Source organism: Panicum virgatum, chromosome 3N (assembly GCF_016808335.1).
Source record: "Panicum virgatum strain AP13 chromosome 3N, P.virgatum_v5, whole genome shotgun sequence".
NCBI classification, from domain to species: Eukaryota; Viridiplantae; Streptophyta; class Magnoliopsida; order Poales; family Poaceae; genus Panicum; species Panicum virgatum.
Window position 1 is genome coordinate 69,905,674 of NC_053147.1, and position 10,163 is coordinate 69,915,836.

Sequence of the window (10,163 nt, forward strand, 5' to 3'; positions counted from 1 at the left end):
AGGCCTTCAAGAGAAATCCCCCTCAAATGAACTAACTTGAGTTACGTACGGACGAGAAAACCCGTAAGACTAACTCCAACAAGCAAGAAAGAGAACTTAAACTGAACTAGAGGTAAAACGTACTCCCGTAGACAAGTATTAGTACTTGGAAAGATAGATACTTGCAGAAAGTAAAGCTGACTCAAGTAAATAAAGAAGATAACTTATATTTAAAATAGTCAAAGGAAAAGATACAAGTTTTTCTGGAATTTTTGGAGCTTTCGGGGTAATTATCGTGGCTTAAATACTAATTCTAGACTTTTCTAGAATTACTTTATTCACGAAATTAATTAAATCCCGAAATTATAAAATATGTCGTTTTTCCATCGACTCCGAACCCTAGACCTATATATATGCCGGCGAAGCACTCGACGCGCTGGATTTAGAAGTGCAATCCTTTTTCGCAGCCGCCACTCCTATCTCCGCAGATCGGACGCCGAAGTTCGGAAAAGCTAGGTTTCCGGCGAACTTCCGGCGAGCTTTTGCGGCCATCCTATCGCGTCCCGGCGAATTCCGCCACCACCAAGAGGTTGCCCTCTTCGTTCTCTACGTTCCCATGTATCCCTTTTCTCGAATCCGTCATTGTTTGGTTGATTCCCCATCTTACAGTTTGTTTTCCGGTGAACTCCGTCCATGGACGGCCCTCTCGTCACCTCCTCCGGCCACCGCGCGGGCATCCGCCGAGCGCCGCCCTGCGCACCATCCCGTAGTCCCGGCGTCCCCTGCTTCCCGTCCCGCGCCCCGTCGAGCGCCGCGCGCGTGCGCCTGCTCGCGGTCGAGCACGGCCGCCGCCAGCCATGTCCGTGCGGGGCTCCCTGCCGCCGTCGTCCTGGCGCAGCCCGGCGAGCCCGCCCCGGCCACGCGTCCTCGCGGGCCTGGCGCGCCACGCCGCCGGCCGGCCGAGGCCTCCCCTGCCCTGCACGTGGAAAGCAACAGCAGCAGCCATGGTGTTCACGTTCGTGAGATGCCACAGGAAGAAGATGAGGTATTTACAAGTTTGCCATCGCGCGCAGTATTTACGAAACTGCCATCCAGTTTATAATCCCCGCCGTTTCGTCGTTTTAAGTCGGATTTGAGTCATTCCAGTTGCCTTAGTTTTGTATCGTCGTGCTCTACGCAGTAGCAGTAACCTTTATCATGTCACTCAATTATCAATTTATTTATTTAAATGCAATTGATTAATGTTTACTTAAATCGCTTTTTAATTAAAAGCTATTTAGTGTTTTAGTTCCGTTTTCTGTAGTTCTTGCGCTCTCTTGTCCGTAGTGCCAAGTCTGATCGTTTAGATCGTTCTCTCTCTAGTTTCTCTTTTGTATGATGTGTTGACTCTAGTTTTGTTGTTTGTTTGTGTTGCTTGTTTGCTGCGAGTAGACGGATGCTTAGCGTTGAAGACCAAGAGTTGAGGACCGACAAGTGAGCAGTAGTAGCTGAAGACCAGAAGATAGAAGACAAAAGACTTCTGAACAGCTAGACTTTGGATAAAGGCAAGTGCAGACACCTTTTGATCATGTTGCTCCTATGAAATTTAAATTAAGCACTTTCCTTTTATGCATGTGTCCTAAAACACCCAAACTTAAGGATTGACTAGCTACCATATCCAAATACACCTATTGGGGGTTCATGGGTAGTTTTATAGGTGCTGCTTAGATGCTTAGTCTGCTCACCTCACCTAATTCATAATATTGTTTTCATCAACTTTATGTTTCTTTCCCTTGAGAACTATGGGGTGAGAAAGTTGGAAGCTCTATTTGCGGTTTTCATTACAACAATGGCGTGTTCCTTTACATGGATGTTTATAGAGACTAAGCCCAGTGGCAAAGATCTATCCTCTTTTGAAAAACGTCGGCTCCCCTATTTACACAAATCAGGAGTAGGGTTGCCACAATGGCTGCAATGGATTTAGTCCTTGAGCACATGCATGGTTATCTATCCACACCACCTAAGTGGATTTCAGTGACATAGTGTAGACCACACATGTCATTATTAGCTAATATGATGTGTCCGTAATATAATGGAGTTTTGATCCATCATACTATGTAGCCAGTGCTTCCTATCTGCATTTGATTTTAGATGATCTCTGCTATTTCATAGAAATGTGAACTGAAACTGAAACTGAACTGCAAATTGAATTTTCCCCAAATTTCATGATTTCACTAATAATCTGCAAGCTGAAACTGAATTTCAAACACTACATTTTGTCAACCCTTTTGTCTGCCAAGTGTTTGTTGTAGTCATTTCCATTTCACTTAACTGCTTTGCAGACACTTGCAGCTCTGCTTTATGTAATTGGCTTGCTAGATATTGCAGGAAATAAAAAACTGTATCAATCTTGAATTTTGGTTAAGCTACCTATCTGAGTTTGGGATGCAGTTCTATGCAAGCTGCAAGGGGATACAGTTCTTCTCAATTTCATTTTTCTACTTCGTTCTAAGTCTGGGATGCAGTTCTTTGCAAGCTGCAGGTTGGTATGATGGCTTTATTTTCTGCATTTACAATGGGTTGTAAAAGGTTCTAATTTTTTTTCCTCAAGGTTGGTATCTGAAGGAAGTTGAAGGAGTTGGCAATGGAGCTAGCACTGGATTCTAGACTTCGGCACACTCATCTTGAGGATCATTAAAGGTAATGTGCTGATGTAATTCCCTCATCTCATTTTAATTTGTTGGTGAACAGAATTTTTGCAACCCATTTGACAATTATGCCACATGTATACAACCTCTGCTTCATGTGTGACTTCTGAAGTGACCAAGCATTATTGGCACTTTGCTTGTGCTATGTCTTTAATTGAAAGTTCTTTGTATTTTAGAAATAGAGTAATGCTTATTAAATTCAGTTTGTAATATATTTGGTCAGCCTTAAGTTGAATATTCTCTTCAGGTCAGAATTAGAAATAAGAAATGGTAATCCCATCATCAGTAGTTCTTTTCAGTTTTGATAACTTGAACACTGTCTAATCATGTCTGATATATTCTCTAGTGAATTGGTTTGATATATTTATTTACAGTTCAAGACTATATTTGTTGACCGTTGAATTGCTATGGTCAAATTGGTAAATAATATTGAACATCCTTTTGAAGGGATGATCTGGTTGTAGATAACTCCTTGTTATCACTATATTTGTTCAGGCGGAACTCAAACTATAGATATCACGCTTTGGTGCGTTTTACATTTTCATGCAAACTTTGTTGCAAACTCATCAGATTACCATGTAACAAGCTTCCATCTATGATGTGGCTTGCATCTGCTGAATTTGTTTCCACTGCATTTGACTAGTTTGCCATTGTGCATCCTTGCTGCACAAGTAATTTGTTTCTACTAAGTTTTTCCTAGAAGTTGAAGCAATTGACTGCAGTAAATAAGATAGCCAGCTTGAATAAGTCCGTGATTTGTCATTGTCTGAATTTAGGAGCCAACTTGAACATTCGCATTGAATTTAAACATTTATTTGTTTCGAAAAGAACTGTCAGCGCAACGTCCAAAAAGAACTGTCAACTGATCGTCCACTCCCCCTGGGCAGACCATCCGCCTTTCAAGACGTTCCGACATCCGAACGTCTGCCTCATTGTTTCGGAAATTGTATCCTACATATTCTATTCATTACATTCTAGTACTAATGTTGAAATCCATTTTGTTATAGGGTATTGTGCAGCAGGCAACAAGTGCTCGATGATAACTTCTATAGATTTCCTGAAGAAGGTAGGAGAATCAGCAAAAGGTGCCAACAGTTGGCAAGATTTAAAGTTTGGCTAAGGCAGTAACCATTGAGAATGAGTAGGCAATTTCTTCGTCTCATGCTACTTTCTAGATTCATGATGAATGGTCCATTGTTCAGTGATTTGGACATGTGACTTGGCTATCTTATCTGGTACTATATTTTCCTATTGCTAGGGTTTAGGGTTTCAACATGGATTTCAACATTAGTACAAGAATGTAATAGATGTAATCAATCTAGGTATCTCCGCATTCTAAAAGCTCCCCTCACAAAACAATACATTGGGTTGCTGCATTTTTGGTCTTTGATCTGGGTTTTGATGTGTAATGCTTGTATAATATGGCCACTTCATATCAGATTGTCGACTATGTTAACTTGGCAGTGTATGTGCAATCAATAAAGCTTAGTGCAATTCCTTGGCTATGCAAGTTGAACGCGGGCAGATGGGCTAGCAGCGGTCCCGTTGGAATAGGGACACGGAATATTACCCTGTAGGAATGAAAACTCATATAGTATCCTGACATATTTTTTTGAAAATATGATAGTTTTTACCACATTGAAATGGGCACTTATGTTCTCAACAATTTATTTTGAGCAGGTGGTTCTGTTGCGCCCGCCCAACCGACTAGCCTCTGATGAAACTGAGGAATTTTTGCCCAAACATGTTCCACATGTCTAGAAGGACCATATAGGAAAGATTCATCTGGCGCTCATCCCTATAGGGCGATAGACAGGGCTTGAGAGCCCCGAATACCTTCCCCGTGCAGTTTAAAGGCTACTCTTGCTACAGGATCCAAAATCGGGAGTTCTCCGTCCCGTTGGAATAGGGGCACAGAATACTACCCTGTAGGAATGAAAACTTATATAGAGTACCCTGACATATTTTTTTGAAAATATAATAGCCCTTACCACATTGAAATGGGCACCTACGTTCTCATCGATTTATTATGAGCAGGTGGCTGCAACCGCCCAACCGACTATCCTCCGATGAAACTAAGGAATTTTTTACCAAACATGTTCCACATATCTAGAAGGACCATATAGGAAAGATTCATCTGGCGCTCATCCCTCTAGGGCGATAGACAGGGCCTGAGAGCTCCGAATACCTTCTCCGTGCAGTTTAAAGGCTATAACTGATGCTACAGGATCCAAAATCGGGAGTTCTCCGTCCCGTTGGAATAGGGGCACAGAATACTACCCTGTAGGAATGAAAACTAATATAGAGTACCCTGACATATTTTTTTGAAAATATAATAGTCCTTACCACATTGAAATGGGCACCTACGTTCTCATCGATTTATTATGAGCAGGTGGCTCTGTTGCAACCGCCCAACCAACTATCCTCCGATGAAAGTGAGGAATTTTTGCCCAAACATGTTCCACATGTTTAGAAGGACCATATAGGAAAAGATTCATCTGGCGCTCATCCCTGTAGGGCGATAGACAGAGCCTGAGAGCTCCGAATACCTTCCCAGTGCAGTTTAAAGGCTATAACTCATGCTATAGGATCCAAAATCACGAGTTCTCGGTCCCGTTGGAATAGGGGCACAGAATACTACCCTGTAGGAATGAAAACTCATATAGAGTACCCTGACATATTTTTTTGAAAATATAATAGTCCTTACCACATTGAAATGGGCACCTACGTTCTCATCGATTTATTATGAGCAGGTGGCTCTGTTGCAACCGCCCAACCGACTATCCTCCGATGAAAGTGAGGAATTTTTGCCCAAACATGTTCCACATGTTTAGAAGGACCATATAGGAAAAGATTCATCTGGCGCTCATCCCTGTAGGGCGATAGACAGGGCCTTAGAGCTCCGAATACCTTCCCCGTGCAGTTTAAAGGCTATAACTCATGCTACAGGTTCCAAAATCAGGAGTTCTCGGTCCCGTTGGAATAAGGGCACAGAATACTACCCTGTAGGAATGAAAACTCATATAGAGTACCTTGACATATTTTTTTTGAAAATATAATAGTCGTTACCACATTGAAATGGGCACCTACGTTCTCATCGATTTATTGTGAGTAGGTGCCTTTGTTGCACTCGCCCAACCGACTATCCTTCGATGAAACTGAGGAATTTTTGACCAAACATGTTCCACATGTCTAGAAGGACCATATAGGAAAGATTCATCTGGCGCTCATCCCTGTAGAGTGATAGACAGGGCCTAAGAGCCCCGAATACCTTCCCCGTGCAGTTTAAAGTCTATAACTCATGCTACAGGATCCAAAATCGGGAGTTCTCGGTCCCGTTGGAATATGGGCACATAATACTACTCTGTAGGAATGAAAACTCATATAGAGTACCCTGACATATTTTTTTGAAAATATAATAGTCCTTACCACATTGAAATGGGCACCTACGTTCTCATCGATTTATTATGAGCAGGTGGCTCTGTTGCACCCGTCCAACCGAATAGTCTCTGATGAAACTGAGGTATTTTTGCCTAAACATGTTCCACATGTCTAGAAGGACCATATATGAAAGATTCATCTGGCGCTCATCCCTCTAGGGCGATAGACAGGGCCTGAGAGCTCCGAATACCTTCCCCGTGCAGTTTAAGGGCTATAACTGATTCTACAGGATCCAAAATTGAGAGTTCTCGATCCCGTTGGAATAGGGGCACAGAATACTACTATATAGGAATGAAAACTCATATAGAGTACCCTGATATATTTTTTTGAAAATATAATAGTCCTTACCACATTGAAATGGGCACCTACGTTCTCATCGATTTATTTTGAGCTGGTGGCTCTATTGCACCCGCCCAACCGACTAGCCTCCGATAAAACTGAGGAATTTTTGTCCAAACATGTTCCCCATGTCTAGAAGGACCATATAGGAAAGATTCATCTGGCGCTCATCCCTATAGGGCGATAGACAGGGCCTGAGAGCCCCGAATACCTTCGTCGTGCGGTTTAAATGCTATAACTCATGCTACAGGATCCAAAATCGGGAGTTCTCGGTCCCGTTGGAATAGGGGAAGAATACTACTATGTTTTAATGAAAACTCATATAGAGTACCCTGACATATTTTTTTTGAAAATATAATAGTCCTTACCACATTGATATTGGCACCTACGTTCTCATCGATTTATTATGAGCTGGTGGCTCTGTTGCACCCGCCCAACCGACTAGCGTCCGATGAAACTGAGGAATTTTTGTCCAAACATGTTCCACATGTCTAGAAGGACCATATAGGAAAGATTCATCTGGCTTTCATCCCTGTAGGGCGATAGACAGGGCCTGAGAGCCCCGAATACCTTCCCCGTGCAGTTTAAAGGATATATCTCATGCTACAGGATCCAAAATTGGGAGTTCTCGGTCCCGTTGGAATAGGGGCACAGAAGACTACCATGTAGGAATGAAAACTCATATAGAATACCCTGACATATTTTTTTGAAAATATAATAGTCCTTACAACATTGAAATTGACACTTACGTTCTCATCGATTTATTATGAGCAGGTGGATCTGTTGCACCCGCCCAACCGACTAGCCTCCGATGAAACTGAGGAATTTTTGCCTAAACATGTTCCACATGTCTAGAAGGACCATATAGGAAAGATTCATCTAGCGCTCATCCCTGTAGGGCGATAGACATGGCCTGAGAGCCCCGAATACCTTCGCCGTGCAGTTTAAAGGCTACTCTTGCTACAGGATCCAAAATCGGGAGTTCTTCGTCCCGTTGGAATAGGGGCACAAAATACTACTCTGTAGGAATGAAAACTAATATAGAGTACCCTGACATATTTTTTTGAAAATATAATAGTCCTTACCACATTGAAATGGGCATCTACGTTCTCATCGATTTATTATGAGCAGGTGGCTCTGTTGCAACCGCCCAACCGACTAGCCTCCGATGAAACTGAGGAATTTTTGCCCAAACATATTCCACATGTCTAGAAGGACCATATAGGAAAGATTCATCTGGCGCTCATCCCTGTAGGGCGATGGACAGGGCCTGAGAGCCCCGAATACCTTCCCCGTGCAGTTTAAAGGATATAACTGATGCTACAGGATCCAAAATCGGGAGTTGTCGGTCCCGTTGGAATAGGGGCACTGAATACTACCCTGTAGGAATGAAAACTCATATAGAGTGCCCTGACATATTTTTTTGAAAATATAACAGTCCTTACCACATTGAAATGGACACCTACGTTCTCATCGATTTATTATGAGCAGGTGGCTCTATTGCACCCGCCCAACCGACTAGTCTCTGATGAAACTGAGGAATTTTTGCCTAAACATGTTCCACATGTCTAGAAGGACCATATAGGAAAGATACATCTGGCGCTCATCCCTCTAGGGCGTTAGACAGGGCCTGAGAGCTCCGAATACCTTCCCCGTGCAGTTTAAAGGCTATAACTGATGCTATAGGATCCAAAATCGGGAGTTCTCTGTCCCGTTGGAATAGGGGCACAAAATACTAATCTGCAGGAATGAAAACTCATATAGAGTACCCTTACATATTTTTTTGAAAATATAAAAGTCCTTACCACATTGAAATGGGAACCTACGTTCTCATCGATTTATTTTGAGCAGGTGGCTCTGTTGGACCCGCCCAACCGACTAGCCTCCGATGAAACTGAGGAATTTTTGCCCAAACATGTTCCACATGTCTAGAAGGACCATATAGGAAAGATTCATCTGGCGCTCATCCCAGTAGGGCGATAGACAGGGCCTGAGAGCCCCGAATACCTTCCCCGTGCAGTTTAAAGGCTACTCTTGCTACAGGATCCAAAATCGGGAGTTCTCCGTCCCGTTGGAATAGGGGCACAGAATACTACCCTGTGGGAATGAAAACTAATATAGAGTACCCTGACATATTTTTTTGAAAATATAATTGTCCTTACCACATTGAAATGGGCACCTACGTTCTCATCGATTTATTATGAGCAGGTGGCTCTGTTGCAACCGCCCAATCGACTAGCCTCCGATGAAAGTGAGGAATTTTTGCCCAAACATGTTCCACATGTCTAGAAGGACCATATAGGAAAGATTCATCTGGCGCTCATCTCTGTAGGGCGATGGACAGGGCCTGAGAGCTCCGAATACCTTCCCCGTGCAGTTTAAAGGCTATAACACATGCTACAGGATCCAAAATCAGGAGTTCTCGGTCCCGTTGGAATAGGGGCACAGAATACTACCCTGTAGGAATGAAAACTCATATAGAGTACCTTGACATATTTTTTTTGAAAATATAATAGTCCTTACCACATTGAAATGGGCACCTACGTTCTCATCGATTTATTATGAGTAGGTGCCTTTGTTGCACCCGCCCAACCGACTAGCCTCCGATAAAACTGAGGAATTTTTGCCCAAACATGTTCCATATATCTGGATGGAGCATATAGGAAAGATTCATCTGGCACTCATCTCTATAGGGCGATAGACAGGGCCTGAGAGCCCCGAATACCTTCCCCTTGCAGTTTAAAGGCTATAACTGATGCTACAGGATCCAAAATTGAGAGTTTTCGATCCCGTTGGAATAGGGGCACAGAATACTACTATGTAGGAATGAAAACTCATATAATAATACCCTGACATATTTTTTTGAAAATATAATAGTCCTTACCACATTGAAATGGGCACCTACGTTCTCATCGATTTATTTTGAGCTGGTGGCTCTATTGCACCCGCCCAACCGACTAGCCTCCGATAAAACTGAGGAATTTTTGTCCAAACATGTTGCCCATGTCTAGAAGGACCATATAGGAAAGATTCATCTGGCGCTCATCCCTATAGGGCGATAGACAGGGCCTGAGAGCCCCGAATACCTTCGTCATGCGGTTTAAAGGCTATAACTCATGCTACAGGATCCAAAATCGGGAGTTCTCGGTCCCGTTGGAATAGGGGCACAGAATACTACTATGTTTTAATGAAAACTCATATAGAGTACCCTGACATATTTTTTTTGAAAATATAATAGTCCTTACCACATTGAAATTGGCACCTACGTTCTCATCGATTTATTATGAGCTGGTGGCTCTGTTGCACCCGCCCAACCGACTAGCCTCCGATGAAACTGAGGAATTTTTGCCCAAACATGTTCCACATGTCTAGAAGGACCATATAGGAAAGATTCATCTGGCGCTCATCCCTGTAGGGCGATAGACAGGGCCTGAGAGCCCCGAATACCTTCCCCGTGCAATTTAAAGGCTACTCTTGCTACAGGATCCAAAATCGGGAGTTCTCCATCCCGTTGGAATAGGGGCACAGAATACTACCCTGTGGGAATGAAAACTAATATAGAGTACCCTGACATATTTTTTTGAAAATATAATTGTCCTTACCACATTGAAATGGGCACCTACGTTCTCATCGACTTATTATGAGCAGGTGGCTCTGTTGCAACCGCCCAACCGACTAGCCTCCGATGAAAGTGAGGAATTTTTGCCCAAACATGTT

At 42.9% G+C, this 10,163-nt stretch overlaps 1 long non-coding RNA gene across 3 annotated transcripts; it reads left to right on the forward strand.

The window, feature by feature from the left end:
• Positions 1–420: 420 nt before the first annotated feature.
• LOC120667183 lies at positions 421–4,171 on the forward strand. 3 transcript variants are annotated; one of them, XR_005672095.1, is made up of 5 exons: positions 421–568; positions 649–1,024; positions 1,411–2,500; positions 2,570–2,658; positions 3,674–4,171. It is a non-coding gene; the product is annotated as an uncharacterized LOC120667183 (long non-coding RNA). The 3 variants fall into 3 exon arrangements; XR_005672093.1 differs by having other exon boundaries at positions 1,411–2,658; XR_005672094.1 differs by having other exon boundaries at positions 750–1,024; positions 1,411–2,658.
• The last annotated feature ends 5,992 nt before the right edge of the window (positions 4,172–10,163 follow it).